Source organism: Chenopodium album, chromosome 3 (genome assembly GCF_948465745.1).
Source record: "Chenopodium album chromosome 3, dcCheAlbu1.1, whole genome shotgun sequence".
Classification (NCBI taxonomy): Eukaryota; Viridiplantae; Streptophyta; class Magnoliopsida; order Caryophyllales; family Amaranthaceae; genus Chenopodium; species Chenopodium album.
Window position 1 is genome coordinate 68,669,029 of NC_137836.1, and position 24,682 is coordinate 68,693,710.

The window sequence follows — 24,682 nt, forward strand, 5'->3', positions numbered from 1 at the left end:
AAGGAACAAGTTCGCAATGAGTTAATAGGTGAATTCAATGCTTGGGCGAATCAAATGAACTTACCCTTGCCGTTCCCCTCGGCTACACCGGTCGACTCCAGTAGTCACCTTAAAGGACAAGGAGAAGATGAGAGACATGGAGAAGAGGAGATACATGAGGTAGTTTTCTATCTATTAGTTTTGGCCTAGCTAGTGAGTTACGTGAGATCTAATGTGGCATTATTGATTAATTATTGCAGTTTGTTACTCCCACACATGCGGACTCGAGGGAGGTTGATAATCCAACACCCCATGAATTTCCAGATTTAGAGGTGAATTTAGGATTCGAGGGAGCGTGTTTGGTTTTAACATAGTGAATTTCGTTATATGATCAATTGTGTAGGAAAAGACCCTTTTTGATAATTTCAGTTTTTACAAGTGAATTTCGTTACTGGTGTAGGTAGAGACCGAGTGTACACTTCTAGCCCCGGGGCTATCAAATGGAGGAGAGTTGCAGTTGGTGGCGTATGGTAGTGCACAAGCGACGACTGGTGATACGGTCCATTTCCAATCGCTTAGGCCACAACATTACTCGATCGGGATCAATTCTTACATTGATGGGTTTGAAAACATCCCACTACCGGTGCCTATAGTGGATGATGGGATTACTCTTCTTTGGGAATCAAAGGGTAGCTATGTGCAATGGCCACGTGCTTGGGTGAGGTTGATCAACGAGGTAATATTTATTTTGATGTTGTGCAAAATAACAAATCTGCATGCGTACTTATTAGCTTAAACCCCGGCCAAAAATTTTTGAACTCTAATTATCTTTGTTTTGATTAGATTTCAAAAAAAAGTCAACCATCAAAGAGAAGGAAGGTGGAGAAGCCTAAAAGCGTTGATCAACCTACAAAGAAGATGAGTGAACAAGGGTCGAAGAGTGAACAAGTGTCGAAAAAGAATTCTTCGAAAGGTTCAGCCATGCAACCTACTCCACTTGTTGGAGACAATGTCCTTCAATCGCTCACTAAGGATTTAACTTTTCTACACAATCGTTTTAGTCATTTGCCTAGTGACGATCCCAGTGAAATTGCACTTCCTAAGGCAATGTTCCATTATGATGAGGATGCAAGTGCATGGTTAAACAAACAAGATGTGAAGGAATTTTTAAGAGGTTCAATGCTTAACATTTCTCTCATTCAAATATTCATGAGGTACGGGCACATGCCACTTAAATTAATTATGTTATTCATATTAGTGTTGTTTATCCTTCATATATATGTCAATTAATTTTTCATTGTACATGCACGTAGAGCACTACGGGAGCACTTAAGTGACACTGATTCCCCTTGTAAAGTTGGGTGGTTATGCCCCGAACAGACATCCGAGACTAGAATCTTACACAACTCCCCCGAGGTGATATATTATGTTAATCATAGTATTAGGGAATCAATGCGTGCGGGAGACAAGTTCATATTCGCCCCATGTTATGAGGAGTCTTTTTAACCATGTGTAATTCAATTATTTCTACATTTGAATTATTTTTTGTACCCTAATTATTGATTTGTTTGTGTATTGTGAATTTATGTAGGTTTCATTGGTTCCTCATGGTGATTTGTCCTGCTAATAACACAATCTTTCACCTTGATTCAACTCGATCAACAAAGAAGTACCTCGTGATGTCTGTACTACAAAAGTAAATATAGCTACCTAGTGTTGATTATCTTCACCTAACTCATTTAGTAGTCAAACTAATCAAATTTGAATTTACTTTCCTATAGTATTATGAAGAAGATACATGGTCGTGCTCCACGGGGTCCTACATGGAAATCACCTATGGTAATGCCACATCATATTGTGATTATCTTAATAAACATTGCTAAAACAATTATGGGTTTTATGTAACGTTTGATTCATTTGATTTTTTCCTATGCTAGTGCCCACAACAAGATAATGGAGTTGATTGTGGATTATACGTGATGAGATTCATGCTTGACATAGCGACTCATTGTACCAACACCATACATCTTGATGAGGTACGACCTTAAACTTAGTAAAATGCTCTTTTTCTGTGATTTCAAGGCTTAGCCACCTATAAATAAGTATAATTGACATGTTATGAGAAATAACTTGGTCATTTGTTTAAAAATGTAGAAAATGGGCAAGTAGAAGTCATTTAGGCCTTATTTAGGCTATTTTGGATGAAAATGCGACCTTAAACTTAGTAAAATGCCCTTTTTCTGTGATTTCAAGGCTTAGCCACCTATAACTAAGTATAATTGACATGTTATGAGAAATAACTTGGTCATTTGTTTAAAAATGTAGAAAATGGGCGAGTAGAAGTCCTTTAGGCCTTATTTAGGCTATTTTGGATGAAAATGCGACCTTAAACTTAGTAAAATGCCCTTTTTCTGTGATTTCAAGGCTTAGCCACCTATAACTAAGTATTATTGACATGTTATGAGAAATAACTTGGTCATTTGTTTAAAAATGTAGAAAATGGGCAAGTAGAAGTCATTTAGGCCTTATTTAGGCTATTTTGGATGAAAATGCGACCTTAAACTTAGTAAAATGCCCTTTTCTGTGATTTCAAGGCTTATCCACCTATAACTAAGTATAATTGACATGTTATGAGAAATAACTTGGTCATTTGTTTAAAAATGTAGAAAATGGGCAAGTAGAAGTCATTTAGGCCTTATTTAGGCTATTTTGGATGAAAATGCGACCTTAAACTTAGTAAAATGCTCTTTTTCTGTAATTTCAAGGCTTAGCCACCTATAACTAAGTATAATTGACATGTTATGAGAAAGAACTTGGTCATTTGTTTAAAAATGTAGAAAATGGGCAAGTAGAAGTCATTTAGGCCTTATTTAGGCTATTTTGGATGAAAATGCGACCTTAAACTTAGTAAAATGCCCTTTTTCTGTGATTTCAAGGCTTAGCCTCCTATAAATAAGTATAATTGACATGTTATGAGAAAGAACTTGGTCATTTGTTTAAAAATGTAGAAAATGGGCAACTAGAAGTCAAATAGGCCTTATTTAAGCTATTTTTGATGAAAATGCGACCTTAAACTTAGTAAAATGCTCTTTTCTGTGATTTCAAGGCTTAGCAACCTATAACTAAGTATAATTGACATGTTATGAGAAAGAACTTGGTCATTTGTTTAAAAATGTAGAAATTGGTCAAGTAGAAGTCATTTAGACCTTATTTAGGCTATTTTGGATGAAAATGCAACCTTAAACTTAGTAAAATGCTCTTTTTCTGTGATTTCAAGGCTTAGCCACCTATAACTAAGTATAATTGACATGTTATGATAAAGAACTTGGTCATTTGTTTAAAAATGTAGATAATGGGCAAGTAGAAGTCGTTTAGGCCTTATTTAGGCTATTTTGGATGAAAATGCGACCTTAAACTTAGTAAAATGCTCTTTTTCTGTGATTTCAAGGTTTAGCCACCTATAACTAAGTATAATTGACATGTTATGAGAATGAACTTGGTCATATTTTTAAAAATGTAGAAAATGGGCAAGTAGAAGTCTTTTAGGCCTTCTTTTTGACCGTTTTGACCCAAGTATTTAATTTTTTACATATTTATTACTCACATGTTTAACTTAACTAATTAATTTAATTTATTCTAACATAATTTATATATATATTCCAAGTTTTGCAAGGTGCAAAAGGGATATCCGTTAACAAGCAAGGAGCTTAATGAAGTTCGAGACATGTTGGCATCTTTCATCACCTTCAATTTGTAAATGTGACATCATTTTGAATTTATACTTTGTTAATTATTAACTTTTATACTACAATATTGACTAGTTATTAGTATTGTTTGTATTTATGTGTATATCACACTTTATTTAATTTGTTGTATTGCATTTGGTTTTTAATTATAAAAGTCTAAATATATATTTTTAATTCTTGTTATGATTATTAATAATAATTATATTATGGCAGAATTTATAGCAATAATATGGCAGAATATTATAGCAGGATCAGTTGCAAGAATAATTGCAGGGAAAAAAAAAATTATATTATTGCCACCGGTTTACCGGTTCAAACCGGTGGCAATAGTCAGCCTTCCCCTCCAAAAAAAAAAACCGCGCCATTATTATTGCCACCGGTTAACCGGTGGCCATAATTATTATTACCACCGGTTAACCGGTGGCCATGAGGACTTTTGCCACCGATTTTGAACCGGTGGCCATGCGTTGCTTTATTGCCACCCCCCAAATGACCACCAGTTCAAAACCGGTGGCAATGGGGGGTTTTCAACCGGTGGCCATTACATATTTTCGCCTAGTGCATGGATCAGTCTTGATGTTTAGTCATAGCATAGTTCTTTTTTTTTTTATTTCAGTCCAAACCTTTTTATTTTATTTATTTTGGCCCAAACCTTTTATTTATTTATTTATTTAGGCCCAATTAATAATAATAAATCAGAAATGGCCCGAAATTATCAATCACCACTTAAAAATGCTTAACGAAATTAGGGTTAAAAATGAATTTAGACGGAAAAACGGATTACAGGCTCCCGCGTCCCGGCATTTGTCCACCATGTCACGGGAATTTGCCCTGACGGTGGGATTCCCCGTGACACGGTGCCTCTGCTGTGACATGGGGCAATTCCGTATCCTTTCCGCGTAAACCCTTCACGCGTTTTATTCCCCGTACCCTAAATATTTCCCGCGTCACACAACTGTTCACCGTGTCACGGGAATTTGCCCCGTCTGACGGTGCCAGGCACCGTGTCACGGTGCTCTCTGCCGTGTCGCGGTGCAATTTTTTAGGGTTTTTATCTTTTTAGGGTTTCGTGTGTTCCCGCAGTACATTTTTTCTATAAATACCCCCTCATTTTTTATGTACGGGGCATCAATTAATTCTCTCCTTTTCTCTCCTCTATGCTCTAACCTAAACACTAGCCTACCCTTCTTCTTTCAAAATTTCCTCTTCAAGCACTCCAAGGAGTCCATACTTTACTCGTGGTTCTGTCCTTAAGCCAAGGCGTGAAAAGTAGAACTGTTTGAGGGTTTGGCTCCAAATCAACTCTATTTAATTTAATTATTGTTTTATTATTTTTCCTTAAGTTACTAACTCGTTTATTATTTTATAGTTACAAGCAAACAGAATCAAAGTAAGAATTATGTTCCTCTTATTTCTATTATTTTTCTAACGATTTTATATTGTTGGATTTATTGTTGAATTTCCTCCAATATTAATGCTTATTCTATTATATTTATTGATCACCATATTGCATGTTTAAAGGGAATATGTAATTGAAAATCACGCCTAATAAGATAATTTGGACGACCGGTTTAGGTTCCTTTTTAATCTTATTGTTTAATCAAGTGATCACGATATTTTAGAATTATATGTTGCATTAATATTCAACCAATTTAGTGTAATAATATTTGGAGCGAATTGAATATTTTGTTTGTATGCCTTTGAGATTGCAGGAATGCTTTTCACTATAAGAATCAAGTAGAGGCCAATACGGGCGAATGTGACTACATGACTCACTTTGTTCCATCATCCCTGATCCTCCTTTCGTGGTTCTGAACCATATGGAGTTAGTAATCTCATGGATTATGAATGGGGTGTAACCTTCACGGGTCAATCGTTGTTGCCTTCATTGTCCCTTTATTCGTAGTTGCCTTAAATGATCCGTGAACGGTTTACAAGTTCCTTAAAAACTTGTTGGCGGCTCCCTACTTTATTTGTCCCTAATCGTATATGTCAATTCCCACTTACTATGAGTGCCAAACATATTCACACATGCTTTAACGTAGCCGCATTTCGAACGACGCCTACAGTAATACACAAATTAATATTATTATTGTTGTTGTTGTTATAAAACAAGATTTTATTTTTTTAATACTTTAATTGGTTCCTCAACTAATTTTAAACGAAGAACATAACAAAATGAAGGGAGTTTAACAACATAGGGTAACGTTACAAACACATTATCTATGCATGCAATCATTTAAGAAAATTTTATTGATTAAATTTTCATTCTTTTTTATTTGTATGTCCAATACTTTGATACTATCATATTTAGGAAAAAAACATTGATAAAATATCATGAAATCGAGATTATTATTTTTGCCTATTAGGTGTAATACATAATTTTAAATATTTATTTGGTTAATAAAATGAAAATTGATACTAAATTATTATTACATTTTTAAAATACTCACATGGTCTAATATGTAGTTTTAATATACTCGCTTGTCTAATCGACTCTTTCATTATATTTCATGTTTCATTTCATTAGTTACACAAAATAACAAGATAACAAATATGTTATGTATAGTTGTATTATATCTAACTTTAATGCAATAATTTTATTTAATTGATTATATGTAGCGAAATTCCCGTGAATCTAATCCAATTGAAAACACACACACACACACACACACATATATATATATATATATATATATATATATATATATATATATATATATTCTCAGTTCAAACTTAATTAAAATATATTTTTATGAAATATTATTCAAGTCAATTACTAAGCTTCACTCTATAATCGTACAAAAGATCGATCAATTAATCAATATAATCACAAACTATGCTTTAATTAATATAATCAATTCCAATTATACAAGATTATCATCATAATATATGCATATTATATACATTTAAACTTCGTATCATATAAACCTATGAATACATCATATGTTTATCAATCAACACGTACAACTTAGTTAGTCACTAAGTACTTTTTACTTGAACATGTTTTTCTATCGATTATGACAGCAAATTATAATGATTTAATAAATGGCATTAGTCCTACTAATAAAAATGTAGCTTTATAAATAAGAATAATCAAATAATGGAAGATATGGAGGTGATTTACATATAATTTCAAAAAAAATTAATTCTCTTGATCGAAATTAACAATTATCACTTACTTTTAATCAATTTTATGAACTTATGTATTACATTTTGGTGCTATTACAAATAATGTATAGACGTTGTGTAAAAAGAAAAAATTATAGATGTTTGATATATCGTATGTGGTACAGGTCATACGATAGTGTGTAAACAGGCGAAAAAACAATTAATACGAAATTAAGAAGAAAAAATTAATAATACTATATTCGAAATAGATGAATATTCAATTAACATTAGAATTAGAACTATGCTATAACATTCAAAAATGTTATATATTTGTATCAAAAGATAGAAAATCGTGGCTAATCAATTTCATTAATAAACATATATGTGTATACAAATAAATGTCTTATCACCAATTTATGTAATTTTTTATGTTATATTTTGAATAAAAAATATTAATATATAGCAAATGAAAATATGAAAAACAAATTTGATTACATGAAAATTGAGTCTTAAATTACCATGTATATTAATTACCAACATTAATCTTTAAAACTTCTTTTTACCATTTCTAAAGAAAACATTCATAATTATTTAATGGTATATTTGAGTATTTGTAATTATTTCAATTTGTATTTAGCATTTTATAAATTCGAAATTATTTACATTATCACAAATCAGCCAATATAGTGTAATGTATAAAAAAATTACGTGAAATTATTTATAAATTAAAAAACTACGTCAAATAAAGTACATATTATATTGCACACAGTTAACACACCTAAATATATGCACGATGAAAAAAAATCCGTTTCAACGGTTAAATGAGTACGCAAATACAATTTTTGATTTTTTAGAGCAATTTCAAATCTCAAATAGTATAAAACAATAAGAAAAACAACTTTACCTAACGAATTCACTAAATTTGACAATTTAATACCATTATTTTCTATTTGATTATATGAAACATCAAACGAAACATTATTAGAGCTCATAATTGCAAAAGTGATCCAACAATAGTTTTCCAATTACAATCATGACAATATTCATTATTATATTGATCACTTTTCCTAATAAAAAAAATGCGGTAAATATATATTTCAATTGAATCACACTCCTTAAACTTAACTATACGCACAGGATGCTTTTCATTTTTTAAAGTGGTTGGTTTTTTAAAAATATTTGGTTTATTCAATCTCCTACACATTTTTTATTGAGTGTATTAAGTTTTTTGTTAACTAAATTTCTATTAAAATTTGTATATATAAAATCAATATTAAGCAAAACTTCAACTGAAAGGCTTTTTATATTATACACCTTATAACAAAAAAATAAATAAATAAATTGGTCACAAAATTAATCATTTTGTCTCCCTAAAATAATAATATTTGTAATTTCAATAACATTGACAATTATTTACTGTTAATACACCATTTTATTCCTACAATAACCATAAGCAATATTTCACCTTCAAAGAAATAAAGAAATATACCTTAGGTCGCTATTAAACAAAAAACCTTTTCACGATTTGATGACAGGAATAAATGAAAACTTAGTATATTTGAGTAAGAGAAAATAGGGGGTCAAGAGAGAGAAAATAGCTTGGTAGGAGTTGAAACAGTGTAATAGAGAATTCTGAGAGTTTCTACACTATCTTTAAAACTAGAGTATGGATATATATTTTACAGAAAAATATTAAAAAAAATGTAATAACAAAAATTATATTTAAATATGAAAATTAATTTTGAGATAGTTACATGGTTAGTGTTATAGGGGTAACCTATTAAAAAAAATCAGAAATCTTTGGTTTAGGATAAATAAATTAAAAAAAAAAAAAGGATGTGGGCATGTTATAATCATCTGTTTTGAAATTCTATTGTATATACCACAGAAATAATTAGTTTTAAATAGTTAAGTAGTAAATTTAAATAACAATAAGATATTAGAAGAATAATAAAATAAATAGTTTTCTCAATTAAATGTGAACACACAAATTAATCATTTCAATTTTTATTTCTTATTACATTTATAATATTAGGAAAAAAAAAAAAAAAAAACACCCATACTACCTCCAAATTATTATTTTTTTTTTAAACCAAAATTCTCAAAATTAATTAAACACTATATTGTACAAGTTTTAGAATAAAATATATATGAAAAAAACCACATCACGAGTGATACTCTTTTTTTAAAGGGAGCTCAAGGATTAATCATTCATTAATAAGCTTATCCATGAGTACATAAGGAGAGACATCATTAGGCACATTATTTTCCCAAATTTGCTCAACATCAAAAGGAATATAATTAGCAAGGTTGTGAGCTACTTCATAGCCTGTGCGTGGAACATGGGACCAGCTTATGTTCGTGAACGAGGAGCTTAATCTCATAGCTTCAAAAAGAGGTGCATCCAAATCAGTGAGGTGAGTGGCTCCTTTAGATAAGCGGTTAGTAACCACTTGGCAGTCCGTTTCAATGACAACTTTTGTCAAGGCCAAAATTGCGCCCCAGTTTAATTGCCATAACCACTGCCTTGGCCTCTGCAACATTAGCTTGCCACCAAGCACGCATCCTTCTACAAGCAGAAAACAACACCTCACCACGGTTATTTCGGGCAACAACACCCAACCCGACCCACCCTTCTTCTGATAAAGGTGCATCAGTGTTTAGCTTGACAATACCAGCAGGGGGGCACCCAAGTGGTGGGGCTATTATGCGGGGTAGCAGTAGGAGAAGGATAAATTGCCTTGTTGTACCTCTCGTTCTCATCCACCCATCTATGAACACGAGCTAACAGAACAGGGATTGGAGTTGATCTCTCCTGAAATATCCTCACATTACGATCTAACCAAATTCCCCACATGAGATACACTCCTTGTGTAATTGTTTCTGTTCGGTTTCCTCTCCAGCTTTCCACTAAATCACAGGCAAAAGACACATTCTCGCCGCAGCATAATTCAGCACAATTCAAATCAATCCACAATTCACGCACTCTTTCACACTCGAAGAAAGCGTGTCTCCAAGTTTCATCTTCAATTTCACACCAGGGGCAAAGAGCACTTTTTGTTAAATGGCGGTAATTCAAAAGGCTTCGGACAGGGAGGGTTTCAGTGCAAAATATCCACATAAAATTTTGAGCTTGGGACTTACATTTAATTTCCAGATATCCACCCAAGCATTGTGAAATTTATCCAAGTCACACCCTTTTCCAAGCATATATGCTGTTTTGACAGAGTACAAACCATTTTTTGAGAAAGCCCAAGCAAGATCATCCATGGGACAATTTTCTCGTAAGGGGATGGATAAAATACAACGGCAGTCTCGATCATTAAAATTTGCACGAACAAGATCATAGTCCCACTCCATAGTCTCGAAATTAATAATGTCACTAACCTTCGAAATACTGTCATTCGGAGTACTTGTTGCAAATCTGTTTTCTTCATCAATAACCCAAGGGTCCGACCAAATATTTATATTATCCCCATTCCCAACACACCACACCAAACCTTCCTTCAGCAGAGCTTTCGAGCTCCAAACGCTGCGCCAAGAGAAACTACTTCCTTGACCCATATACAAGTCGAGAAAATTACAATGAGGATAATATTTAGCCTTCATTACACGGCTAAGAAGAGAGGTTGTGTTTGTGGCCAGCCTCCATGCTTGTCTTCCGAGGAGAGCATCATTGAACACGAATAAATCGCGAAATCCCATACCACCGAGACACTTGAGAGTGCACAAAGAGTTCCAACTTTTCCAATGAATTTGGTTTTTCACCTCGCTTTGACCCCACCAGAAATTTGCCATAGCCGAATGAATCTTGGTGATTTCTTCTGCCGGGAACTTGTAGACCCCCATCAAATACGTGGGAATTGCTTGAATTACCACCTTAAGAAGTATTTCCTTTCCTACTTGTGAGAGTAATTTTTCTTTCCAACCATTCAATTTTTTCCATACTCTATCAGTAATTACCGCAAAAACACTCCTCTTTGACCTCCCTAAAACATTAGGGATGCCAAGGTATTTTTCGTGCCTTTCAACATATTTCATCCTCAAAATACTCAACAAGTCGGCCATGTGCTCCTCCCGAACTCCCTTACTAAAGGACACTTCCGATTTTTCATAATTGATTTTTTGCCCCGAAGCTGCTTCATACTGGTTGAGAATATCAACAATGAGTGAGCACTCCGTTCGGTTTGCCCTAGTAAAGAGAAGGTTGTCATCAGCAAATAGGAGGTGGGAAATCCCCGGCCCATTTCTACTAGCCTTCGCACCATGGAGGATGCCTTTTTCCACATTACTCTGGATCATATGGGAAAAGGCGTCAGCAACAATAATGAAGAGGTAGGGGGATAGTGGGTCCCCTTGGCGCAAACATCTCGTGGGAGAGATCGAACCACTAACCTCACCATTAATAATGAAAGAGTATTTAACGGATTCTACTAAGGACATTACCATTTTCACCCACCTTCCATCAAAACCCATTTTTAACATTAGTTGCCGCAAAAAACCCCATTCTACCCTGTCGTACGCCTTACTCATGTCAAGTTTCATTGCCATGTGACCTTTCTTTCCCTTACTCCGAGTTTTCATAGTATGAAAAAGCTCCATTGCAATCAAAGCATTATCGGTGATTAGCCTTCCCGGAACAAAAGCACTCTGATTCTCCGAAATAATGTCACATAAGATATCTTTAAAGCCCAAGACAATACATTTGGAGATGAGTTTATAGAGCACATTACAAAGACTAATTAGCCAAAATCAGCCGGAATAAGAAGTACTTTAATTTTAAGAATTAAAGCAATATTAGTCTTATTAATGTGATCAGGGATGGAGTTACCATTTAAAATGCCGCACACAAAAGTTGCCACCTCGTTCCCGACAATGTGCCAAAAACGTTGATAAAAGATTGCATGCATTCCATCCGGCCCCGGAGCTTTACTAGGATGCATATGTTTAAGGGCTACATGTACATCCTCCTTTGTGTACGGTCTGAGCAAAGTGTCATTCATATCACATGTCACTGATTTCTTCACACAATTGAGAACAACATAAATATCATGATTTGTGGGGTTTGAAGTGGAAAACACCCCATTAAAATATCCACTAATAATGCATGGGAAGTCATTCTCATCATCATGCCATGCACCATTCTCATCACAGAGGCCACTGATATTATTTTTCCTTTGACGTTGTGAAGTTTTGTGGTGGAAGTAACTTGTGTTCTTGTCACCGTCTCTGATTTCCGCCACTCGAGATCTCAAGTGCCAATAAGCTTCACGCCTCTCATTCAAATCATCAAGTTGCTCTTCAAGTCTAGCACTCTCATTACAATTTTCTGCCGTAGATGGTTGGCCTTGGATCTCTTTAAGGGCAGCTTCAATTGTGTTCACTTGCTTTCTCATGTTGGTGCATAAATCTTCTCCCCACTTCATAAGACCTCTACTAAAAGCAGCAATTTTTGCCATAATATTTCCACCTACAGAGTTCCCCCAAGCTGTCCTCACCACATCTTCACATCCATCTTCAAGTAACCAACAAGTCTCAAACTTGTAGCTCTTCTTCTTCTTTTTCTTTTGCTTAATTGGAACAGTAGACAAGAGAATAGGGGTGTGGTCTGATTTGTACCTCAAAAGATGTTCAACTTCAGCATTTTGAAATAAAGAGTACCAAGAATCAGACCCGAAGAAACGATCGAGACGTTCCCTAACCCGAGTTGCAGGGGTTCTACCTCTTTCCCAAGTGTACCAATCACCCTTATATCCCAAGTCTCTAAGGCCACATTCTACAACCACCTCTCTAAAAGGCTCCATCTCCCTCCTAACACCTTTAGATCTCCCCTCCCGTTCCTCATACGACATTATTTTTATTAAAATCCCCTCCCAAAAGAATTGGAATAGTCGTATCACATAAGTGTTGTATGAGTCTCCAAGTGTGGCACTTTTCCTCATTTTTTGCCCAGTCGTACACATCAGCAAACCTCCAAATAATACCTCCACCACTACAAATATCACCACAAATGTGGTGTTGTGAGAAGGATACCAACCGAAAATCAACATCCTCACGCCAAAACACGCACAGACCTCCCGAATTTCCCACACTCGAAACACCAAACGCCCCATGATAACCCAAAGACACTTTTAAGTTTTCAATCAAATGTTCCTCCATCATAGTTTCAGACAAAAAATGTAACCCATGGCTAAGTTTACGACTCCACTTTCGGAGCTCACGAACTAACCGAGGATTGCCCATTCCTCGGCAGTTCCAAGCAAAAACATTCATTAGGTTTGGTGGGGTTGGTTATCTCCAACCTCCGCCAATGGTCCCACACCAGTCAAAGTAACATGAATTACAATCTTCTTGGATACATTATTGTCTCCTTCCTCATCAAACTCACCATCTCTTCCTCGCTTCCCCATCATCTTCCCCGTTGAGGTTATTTTTTCACCTCCAACTCCCTGCCTTGCAAAACGTTTCCAGGTTCTGAGGCAATTGTTGCTCTCCTTCCCCTGTATCTCATCATTGTTTTGGTTCTCTACTTCAACTAAATTTTCTAAAGTAGCATCATCTCCAGATTGAGTATTCTCGCCCTCTGGATCCGTCTTGTCCTGCTTACCCCGCTTAACTCTTGAGTTTCCAACAACTTATCAGATGCTTTGTCAGCACTGCTAGCCATATTCTTTTCGATCTCCAAATTTTGAGCATCAGAGATAGCAACCCCTTTCAACTTGTCCGCCACTTCACTAATCTGATGTACCTCGATAGTTGGCTTAATTTTTTTTTAGTAACAAATAAGCGCTTTGCTGTACTCGATACTTCATCACTCAAGCCTTCATCATTCTTTGTGGCCTTCCATGGAGTAGAAACTCTAAGTCTTTCGTTAAACTTTCTAACCCCCACCACTTCATCATAATCTTTCTCACCATGTCCAAGCATACCACATATATAACAGAAAACAGGGAGTTTTTCATATTTAACTTTGACAGTCATGACTCCCCTACCCGTGCTCAGATCAATCGAGTCCTTTAAAGGAGTCGTTACATCACTAGCAATATGCATTCTTAGAGATTTGTTAATGCCTATGATATCAGATTTATCAATAGCAAAAAACGTACCTAACTTGTCACCAATTCTCCTAGCATTTGTCTCATTGTGTCTCCCCTTAAAGGGTAAGTCATAAATTCGGACCCAGAATGGGACTTTATTCAAAGGAATTTTAGAAGGTTTAATGTTACCTTTCACATCACCAAGAGCCAAAACGTGGTGATCAAAATGCCACGGTTGCGAGTCCATGACAAATTGTTTATCCCTCCAATGATGGAATTGGAAAACGAAAGTTTTGTCTCCAATTTCATTCGCCTCACAGCCATGCTTAGGGTTCCAAACTTTCTTCATGGTCGCTATTAGAGCTTTTGAGTTTATATTGCGTGATATTCAGATTTTCCCCACCACCGCAAGTTCAATTTGGTCCTCCTCATCTCCATCTGCTTTCTCCACCCAGTCAATCTCATGGTGATTAGCCTCCTTGTCTTCCCTCTCCTTTTTATCTCCTTCTAAGAGCGCCAAACTATTATCATTAGCCATCCTTAACGAAAACCTTGTCAAAAATTGGCCAAAACTTCGAGAATGAAGCAAAATACTAGCAGAAAACTAGAACGAAACCCTCCCAAGTGCAAACCCTAGAGTCGCTCTAGAGGGAACTTAACTGATTAATTATCACGAGTGATACTTTATGTCTATTACTCCACAATCAATATAAAAATGGATGAAATAGAAAATAACATTGTTTGTGTATACATATTATATTATATAGTATTTGTTGTGTATATATTATAACTCATATATAAAAATAATTAAGTATTATTGAGATATCGAGTGTTAATGATATCTAATGAGAAAGACAGATTAATTTTGTGATTAAATTAACAGTAGGTTGATTTAATAATACTTGTTTACTTTTTGTTATAGGAAGTATGATGTATCGACTTTTCCAATTTAATTGATACTGATATTAATGATGCAAATTTGATGGAGATTTGTTAATAATACACTCAACCGTAAATATTATAGAAGGGATATGATTTATAAGCAGAATAAGCCTACAAAATTTGAAGATGAGATACACGTACCATAGTTGTGTACTGATCTACTGAACTTTGTTTATGTGAAATAATTTAAAAATTAACAAATTACGTGATAACTATGTAAATATCTATATCTATACTTAATTAGTATTTAAAAACACAAACCATAAATTTTTTATATGACACATGACATCATGTAAACACCCATTTGTGTCTTCCCAAAACCAAACCCATTGATGAGTACCTTTCACGTCGAATCATAATCGAATGAAGTGAAAGTGTGGAAAGTTTAGTGTTGTGGTTAGTTTTAATTCTTTTCCCTTACCTCTATTTTTGAAAACCTATTTTAAGAAAACAACCAATCTAGTTTGGTTTGGTCCATGAAAAGGGTTCAATAATAGTGTAGTTTGGTCGGGTTCTAAAAGCTAAAAGAGCTTTCCAACGATATATTATAAGCCCAATTCTGATGAATAATGAGGAAGTTATGGCCAAATTACTAAACTGGGCCTGGTTTGATCTTTATATGTGGCCCAATGATCTAGAGGAGGGCCTATTATGATTTATCATTCCTAATACGATTAGGATTGGTTATAGTCTTCTAGAATCTTCTAGAAGGTTCTTTTCATTCCTAATGTGATTAGCATTGATAAATTGACTTTTGAGAGTTTTAATTGGAATAAAAGAAGTGTTTTTAAGGAAGTTACAGTTTTACCCTCTTGTACGCTTAAATTTTATCAAAATAAGAAAACGCGTGGAAAACTGGTTTTCAGCGCCATACGACATGTCTTCGCCTGGCGACAGACCTGGCGTCTTGCGACAGCCTTGTCGTCTGGCGACAGGCGCGTGTTTGGCGCTGCAGTCGTGTTTTATTCTTTTCAAAACTCTGATTCGTTTTTTATCATATCCGACTGATTTTCTTTATAAATGGCCTCCTAAAACCTCCGTTTTCAATCACCAACTCTCATCAAGAAATTCCTTATTACTCTCTCTCCCTTTTCTAAACTAGCTTTTCTCATACAAAATTCCGCATTCACAAGATCTAGACACACCTAGCCAAGTTTGAAGTTGCCTTCGCCCTAAACGTGAAAGGTTTTAATTTCTGAGGGTTTGGTCCCTAGTCTCTCTTTCAATAATTTAATTTAATTGTTTTGATTTATTATGTTCCTTGAAGTTACTAACGTGTGTATTTTGTTATTAGAAAGAGATACGAGGCATCCAAGTAAGTGCTTTAATTGTTTTATTGATATTATGATATAGAAATCATGTCTTGGTTGTTATTATGATTCCTAATGTTATGTTAGGGTGTTTTGATCTTCCTAGTATCATGTTTAGGGAAAAAGTTATAATATCAATTCTGCTTATTATGATTCCTGCGATGCTTCCTACTTTCTTTCCTAATATTCATGTTAGTATCATGTTAGGGCTATATATTTGATCTTTATTGCTTAGTGACATGCTAGGGTTTGTTATTAATATTGTTAGTATCATGCCTAGGATCTTGCTATTATTATGCTTTAACATGATTAAGATTATTATTATGTTGCTTGATTTATATTATTGTTATTGCTTGATCACACCTTTTATGCATGTTTAAAGGGAATTTGTACTTGTAATCACGTTTAATAAGATAATTAATAATCTTGTTAGGATTAATATGATTATAATTCAAGTGATCGCCAATAATAGTTTTGTTTGTGCATTAATATAATATTCAACCAACATAGATAAACAGGTTTATGGTAAACCTAATGATTGCATGTTAGTCAGAAAGCGCACATGAATATGATTAGAATAAAGTAGAGGTTTATTATTAGGGCAGGTTCAATCTCTTTTAGGTTGGATTTGTATCTTTATTCCCGAACTTCCAGTCATGGTTCCAGACCTATTGGAGTTAACGATCTCTTAAATCGTTAAGGGGTGTAACCTTCACCCTGTGAACGGTTTACAAGTTCCTAAAACTTGTTGGCGACTCTTTTGCTCTAGCTTCCTTCCCTTTGGACGCCACCATACTTAAGTGTATGATCACAGTGGGGTTCAAGTTTAGGGTAATGCTTGAAATATTCCCTACACATCACAATTCACAAGTCACTATTCACCCCATATACCACATGTCGATCATCTCCCTTAATATTTATGTTTAAGTCTTTATGCATTATACAACTTGCAAATTCAAGTAAGAAAATAAAGTGTTTCATTTCCACCATAATAAAATAATGTTTTAATTAATATACATTACATAAACATATAAATTATAATAAAAATATGTCATTTTATACCCCCACAATCTTCACGTGTATAAATCTAACTAAATTCATTCATCTTCTTTCACGGTTCTACCCTCTCTCTTTTTTTCTTTTAAACAATCATCCTACATATGAAAATAATTAACCCAAGTAACAATCTGTGCATTGAACGGGCCAAAAAGCTAGTTATATTTTATATATCTTACAAATGTAATAACGTGTATTGATGGATTGCTAAAAAACATGCTTTTATCATTCTCATATTGAATAATGTAATGTTAAGTAATTCAAATGGTATTTTGTTATTAAAAACAAGTAAGATCAATTGACTCGTTACTTAAATGAAATAAGCTAAAAATGTGATAAAAAAAAATATGGCTTTTGCAAAACATGAATTGACTTATTTTGAGAATGTTGAGGAAGTATATATTTATAATTATATTAATAGAAAATGAGGGTGAACGTCTAGTAATATTGTGAATGACATCATTATTAGATCTCGTTCCATGCACGGTGACCTATAACAATATATAGTTATAGATTATTCATTGAAAACTATTACTTCCTCCGTTAATGGTTAATTGCAACAAAGGAATATTTTATATCTCACAAATAATACCCCTTTGTTGCAATTAACTATTAACTAACGGAGGAAGTATAATCATAAATTAGTCGAGGAATAATAAATTATTAATTTGGTATTTGCAATTTTTAATTGTAGCTTCTAATAATCAATAAACACAAAAGTAAACAAACAATTTGAGCAATATTTTTTCTTATTGTAAAACAGGTCACAAATTATTTTAAATATTGATTTTAGGTGTATACCAAATTTATTTAGAAAAATTTGTGAAATATATTTTTATTTAGAAAAAATTGTGAAATATGATACGTGTCATTGTTGGTGTGTCTTTTAGTATATACTAGATTAACACCGTGCGATGCACGATTTTATAATAGAAATTGAATAGACTTTTAACACGTATTGAAAGAAAATAACTTCCTCATTTTTCCTAATTAATTTCTAATTAAACATGAATATACAATTTCCGAAAGTGCATAATTTTTATATTTAATTAAGAAATTTCAATTAAATTATATTATTAACAACTCATAAATAAACAAATAGCATAACATGTGTAGAAAACCCAAATTTTAAAATTCAAATGGAATATATTTTTCAAGCTATGTTAAATAGGATAGCTTAAAAAAAATTTTAAAAAAAAATAAAATGACATAATCTTTGCATTTTGGAGTGAAAAAATTAAATAAAAAAGTGACACATAGACAATGGTGACATCAACGGTTGTTATTATAGATTATTGATTATTGATGATTGCCTTGTAAATATCACACCATTTAAAAATTTAAAGTAAATTGAGAACAACAAAATTGGTAATAAAAAGTGTAAGACATTGTGAAGGAAAATGGTTAATGTGTTAAGGGTTGATATATTTTTTTTCTATTGTACTAGTCATTATAACTAATATTTGAGACCCCTAAAGTGAAGGATTAAATAAGAACCCATAAAGTACTTCAGTTTTGTTTACTGTGTACCACTATTTTTTTCAATCAAGACTACAATTTTAATGTTTTTGCCCTTGAATTGTTTGCAGAAATGGATCGAATACAAAAGGGTATTTTGTGTGGTCGTTCTTGGACTTGTATGAGTTATTGTTTGGATACGACTACACCTATGGTCTATATTATGTTAACTTCAATGATCCGAGTTTGCCTAGATATCCTAAGTTGTCCCAAAAATAGTACTCTGGATTTTTGAAAGGGGAAAGTGTGAGATTTGAAGAAGGCGATAAAGCTGAAGGCATTAAGCACCAAAGTTACTGATGACGTGTTAGACCCTGTTACTTATGATTGTGGAGGTTGATTTTTTGATTCAGAAATTTGCAGGTGAATAAAAAAGCAAAGCTCTGGATATGACTTGTAGGCAAAAATTGTACTCCCTCCGTTTCATAATGTTAGTCCCATATACTATTTTGGGCGTTTCAAAAAGATCTACCATATTGAATATATTTCATTTAAACTTGATTTTTTTTGTAATTAATTGATTGTGTATTGATGACATGACTCTAGGTAAGGAAATTTTTACCTTAAATTATGCAATTATGACTTGTATTTTCCTAATGAAAAATAAAAAAAAGTTCAATAAGGTAAACTAATTATGAAATCTGTTGTACTTTAATGTTAGATTCCAAATACATTTGTTTTTTTTTTATTTTATGTGATTGATTCCATATGAGACTAACATTATGAAACGGATGAATTACTAGTTTTCAATTATATATTGTTCCAGGAGAAGTATGTTTTTGTATAAAAAAAATAATAAAAAAAAAAAGAGCAACTGATGACTAGTTAATTGCTACATTATGTTTCTTCAACGGTTAGCTATTTCTAAACTCTTGTATCTCATATTTCGACACCCATTAATCCCACAAGCTTCCCTTACACTTTCCCTTAAGAGCACCCTAGGCGTTGTAGTCTCATGCATTGCATTCATTTAGCGTTCATGCATTTTCTTTTAAGGAGTAAGTCAAGAGGAAAGTGCATCTTATTTCCAAAAAGGGGGTGCATTGCATTCTTGCATTTCCATTGATAGCACCCGCACTTGTCACACTATCATTGTGTCGCATATAGCAACCCTTGGCAGTTGGCACCCACTCGCTTGTACCCTGAGGTTCATATGCGCCAATCAACATTATGTCAAATTTAGTTACCCTAATTTTAACACAATTACTTTAATTAAAACTTGTGTGGATTATTATTGTGAACCCGAGGTGTACATGTGTCACTTGACATCATATTGAGCATAGTGAGCCTAATTTTAACATAGTAACCAAACATAGTAACCTTTATTACTCTTGTTAAATAGTATATTAAAATTTTCATTGTTATAATATACAAGTTAAGAATGAGCGCAATATAATAAACAATAAAGCTCCATAAATAAAAAATTGTTATTAAAAAAATCATTTGATGAAGTTAGAGTATTTTTATTGAGTAATTAAAAAAAAATGGATGAGGAAGTTAGAGTTTTTTAGGAAGCTGGTTTTTTTTAGGATGGTAGTTTTGTTTTAAAGAAAAAAGTTGAGGGTTTATTTGGGAAAGTAAAAATTATCACCCAAAACCCCTTTACCGTGGCGGATCTTCTAAGGGACAAGGCTCGGCTTGGCCTCCTTAGATTTTGATCCAAATTTATTATCTACTTAGACTACTTTACTTATAATCAGTGTCTTTAATGTAACTTGTCAGACAATTACATCATAAGCTAATAAAAAAAACTTGCATATCTAAATAGTTAATGGCATTTTTCTTCTTACTTTACCTATTTGCAATGTTGTTAGAGATTTTATACTTGCTAATGCAACTTATATATTTTTAATTTTTTAACATATACACCGTATCAAATTCATGCTAAATTTAATGTTTTCATACAAGTCAAATCTAAATATGTTTTTTTTTTTGTTGGTTGACGGGTCATTTTTAAACATCTATCCAACATGTTATTATAACATTTATATATTAGTAAATTCAATATGTTATGCTAATACATCAAGTCATTAATAGTGTAAAATCGTAGATAGTTAAGAAATAATTGAACTTTAATTCGATCGGCCCCCCCAAAAGAAAGTTGTCAAGATCCGCCACTGTCCCTATATATTGTTGGGTGAAGACGGCTTTAGATTGTAAAGGTACAATAAGTAGCTAGGAGCTAGGACTAGTGATTCGCCCACCGCGCTCGCCCAACCTAGCACTCAAAAGCCCGACTTAGCTTAGGCTCATGGCAAACCTAGCCCAGCCCCATACTGCTAAAGCTAGGTCACAGGCCAAACCTAAGCCTATTTTTGTGAAGTGGGCCTGGCCTAATCCTTTGCCCGTTTTTAGGCCCACTTGAGCCCAAATTAGGCACCCGAGCTAGTACATCAATCCCAAACCATGAGCTCATCATATCAGTGTTACCAAAGCCCAGAAATACACAGGTTCATCCTTGTCTTTTGTACTAATGTTTTCCTTACATGTTTCTTTCCTTTGGCCATTAGAGTTTTCAAAACATTTTAATGTTTTCAAGATAAGTAAATAGTGTTTTTTTTTTTTTAAATTGTGGTTTGTATTATGTTATGTACTTATAAAATTTAAAATAGTTCAATTTTTATATTTAGTCAAGATAGTATATAGCAGGAATGTACTAATCTATATTTTTGAAAGAAGCCCATAGGCCAACCCTTGGACCGATCCTTGCTCCAACTCATCCCACGAGGTCCATGGCTTTGGCTTGTGCTTGGGCCTTTGTAGGCGTCGCTCGAAAAAGCATGTTGTGAATATGCTTGACACTCATAGGAAGTGGGAATTGACATTACGATTAGGGACAACGATTAGGGACAAATAAAGTAGGGAGCCGCCAACAAGTTTGTAAGGAACTTGTAAGCCTTCACGGATCATAAAAGGCAACCACGAATAAGGGACAACGAAGGCAACAACGATTGACCTGTGAAGATTACACCCCATTCATAATCCATGAGATTACTAACCCCATATGGTTCGGAACCACGAAAGGAGGATCGGGGATGATGGTACAAAATGAGTCATGGAGTCACATTCGCCCGTATTGGCCTCTACTCGATTCTTATATTGAAAAGCTATCCTGTGATCTCAAAGGCATACAAACAAAATATTCATTTTGCTCCAAACTATTATTAAGCTAAATTGGTTGAATATTAATGCACACATTATTCTAAAAAGGATCCTAAATCGGTTGTCCAAATTATCTTATTAGGCGTGATTTTCAATTACATATTCCCTTTAAACATGCAATATAGTGATCAATAAATAATAATAGAATAAACATTAATATTGGAAGCAATTCAGCCATAATTCCAACGATATAAAATCGTTAGAAAAATAATAGAAATAAAATGAACATAATTCTTACTTTGATTCTGTTTGTTTGCAACTACAAAATAATAAACGAGTTAGTAACTTCAAGGAAATAATAATAAAACAACAATTAAATTAAATTAAACAAAGTAAAGTTGATTTGGGGCCAAACCCTCAAATAGTTCTACCTTTCACGCCTTGGCTTAAGGACAGAACCACGAGTAAAGTATGGACTCCTTGGAGTACTTGAGGAAGGAATTTTGAAATGAGAAGGGTAGGCTAGTGTTTAGGCTAAAGCATAGAAGAGAGAAAAATAGAGAATTAATTGATGCCCCGTACATCAGAAATTAGGGGGTATTTATAGAGAAAATGTGTTGAGGGAGCACACGGAACCCTAAAATGATAAAAACCCTAAAAAAAGTATCCCGCGCCACGGCAAACTGTACCGTGACACGGGAAATCCCATCGTCAGAAGGGAAACATTCCCGTGACACGGTACATTTTTGGTGTGACGCGGGAAATTTTCAGAAAACGGGGAAGAAAACGCGTTACGGGTTTACGCGGAAAAGACACGGAATTTCCCGTGTCACGGCAGATTTCCCGTGTCATGGGAAATCCCACCGTCAGACGGGACTGATTCCCGTGACACGGTGGGTACCTGCCGTGGCGCGGGAATTTCCAGCCCACTTTTCCGTCTAAATACATTTTTAACCCTAATTTCATTCGGCATTTTAAGTGCCGATTGATAATTTCGGGCTTTTTCTGACTTATTATTATTTGGGCTAAAATAAGAAAATAATTAAATAAAAATAAATAAAAGGTTTGGGCCAAAAATAAATAATAAAACAATAAATTAAAAAAGGTTTGGGCTAAAATTAAATAACAAGTTTGGGCTGAAATTAAAACTATGCTTTTACCAAACATCAAGACTAATCATGGACTGTTCAAAAATATGAATTTAAGCAAATACAATTTTTTAAGCACTCTCGGGATTAAATACTGAACCCGACCAATAGTGGCAGTGAAAGGTTGTTCATCATCGGGTTTGGTTTTGGGGAGACATTTTTAGGTGTCTACAGAAGCCCCCACTTTGACTGAGTTTGTAGAAACTTTAGTTTCGAAAACGATAGTCAAAGTAGCCGATAGGGACAGAGAATGATTTAAGACGTTCTGCGATCCTAAATCACTCTGTATACGCCGATACCTGCAGAAAAATGTTAATTCCACAGATAAGAGAGTAAAAGGATAGAATACGTATCTAGCACCAGTGTATCGGTGACAAACGAATTTGGCAGCTTCCTATGCTTGAAGGAATCCACCAGGTGACATTTGTTGAAACGCTTTCCATGCCTGAGGAAAGCCGACTGAAGAGTTTGGTATTTTTCTAAGCCTGAAGAAAGCTATCGGATAATACTTTCCATGCTTGAGGAAAGTCGATGTATGAATTTGGTGTCATTCTATACCGATGATGCTTTCCATGCTTGAGGAAAGCCGACTTGGCGGTTTTCTATACTTGAAGAAAAATCCACCGATAACGCTTTCCAAGCTTGAGGAAAGCCGACTTGGCGGTTTTCTATACTTGAAGAAAAATCCACCGATAACGCTTTCCAAGCCCGAGGAAAGCCGACTGATGAATATGGTGTCATTCTATGCTTGAAGAATTCCACCGATAATGCCTTCCATGCTTGAGGAAAGCCGATTTGGCGGTTTTCTATACTTGAAGAAAAATCCACCGGATAATACTTTCCATGCTTGAGGAAAGTCGAAAGATGATGAGATTGCAAGTCTCTTTGTATCGAGAACCTTGCGTCATGAAATGATGGTGGTTTGATTGTCCCCGAACGTGGGCTGTAGATGGTCCGCTTGTCCCCGGACGTGGGTTGTAGTTGGTTCGCTTGTCCCCGAACGTGGGCTGTAAATGGTTCGTTTGTCCCCGAACGTGGGCTGTAGATAGTCCGCTTATCCCCGGACATGGGCTGTAGATGGTCCGCTTGTCCCTGGACGTGGGCTGTAGATGGTCCATTTATCCCTGGACGTGGGTTGTAATTGGTTCGCTTGTCCCCGAACGTGGGCTGTAGATGAGACCTGCAAAAATAAATTTTCCAATGGACTCGTATATATTGTGATTGACTTGACCAACTGACTTGACCAAGCTTTGACTTGACACGACATGACATGTGTATGACTTGTGATTGTGTGTGTATATGTATGATTTAAATGTATGAGCAAACACAAGCAATCAACAATGCAAAAAGCAAAAATTTTCCGTCATTTTTGTCATGAGACGAGTGGAGGGTACCGACTTTCTCCTGAAAAAGAAAGACGTGAAAAAATGAAATTTTATATTCAAACTTCCCTCGGTAAAAATTTTGAAATTTTTTTTAAGCTTCCCCAAAAGAAAACAATGAAAAAAGGAAGAAGTTTTGAACTTCCTCCTTGAGAAAGACGAAATGAATCGTATGGATTGAATTGATTGTCCTGGAAATAATGTATGCATGATGCATGTTCTTAGGCCAGGAGGCTAAGGACAATTACATCATGTGATACGATAGATGAATGAACTTAGGTCATGGAGCTAAGCATCACATATGGTGTAAAGAAACGATCTTGAACGTTACTTAGGTTTGGAAGCTAAGCA

At 34.4% G+C, this 24,682-nt stretch overlaps 1 long non-coding RNA gene across 1 annotated transcript; it reads left to right on the plus strand.

Annotated features, from left to right (window-relative positions):
• The first annotated feature begins 1,639 nt into the window (after positions 1–1,639).
• LOC145615248 (uncharacterized) lies at positions 1,640–3,739 on the plus strand. Its single transcript, XR_014107251.1, has 4 exons — positions 1,640–1,675; positions 1,761–1,818; positions 1,917–2,015; positions 3,644–3,739. It is a non-coding gene; the product is annotated as an uncharacterized LOC145615248 (long non-coding RNA).
• The last annotated feature ends 20,943 nt before the right edge of the window (positions 3,740–24,682 follow it).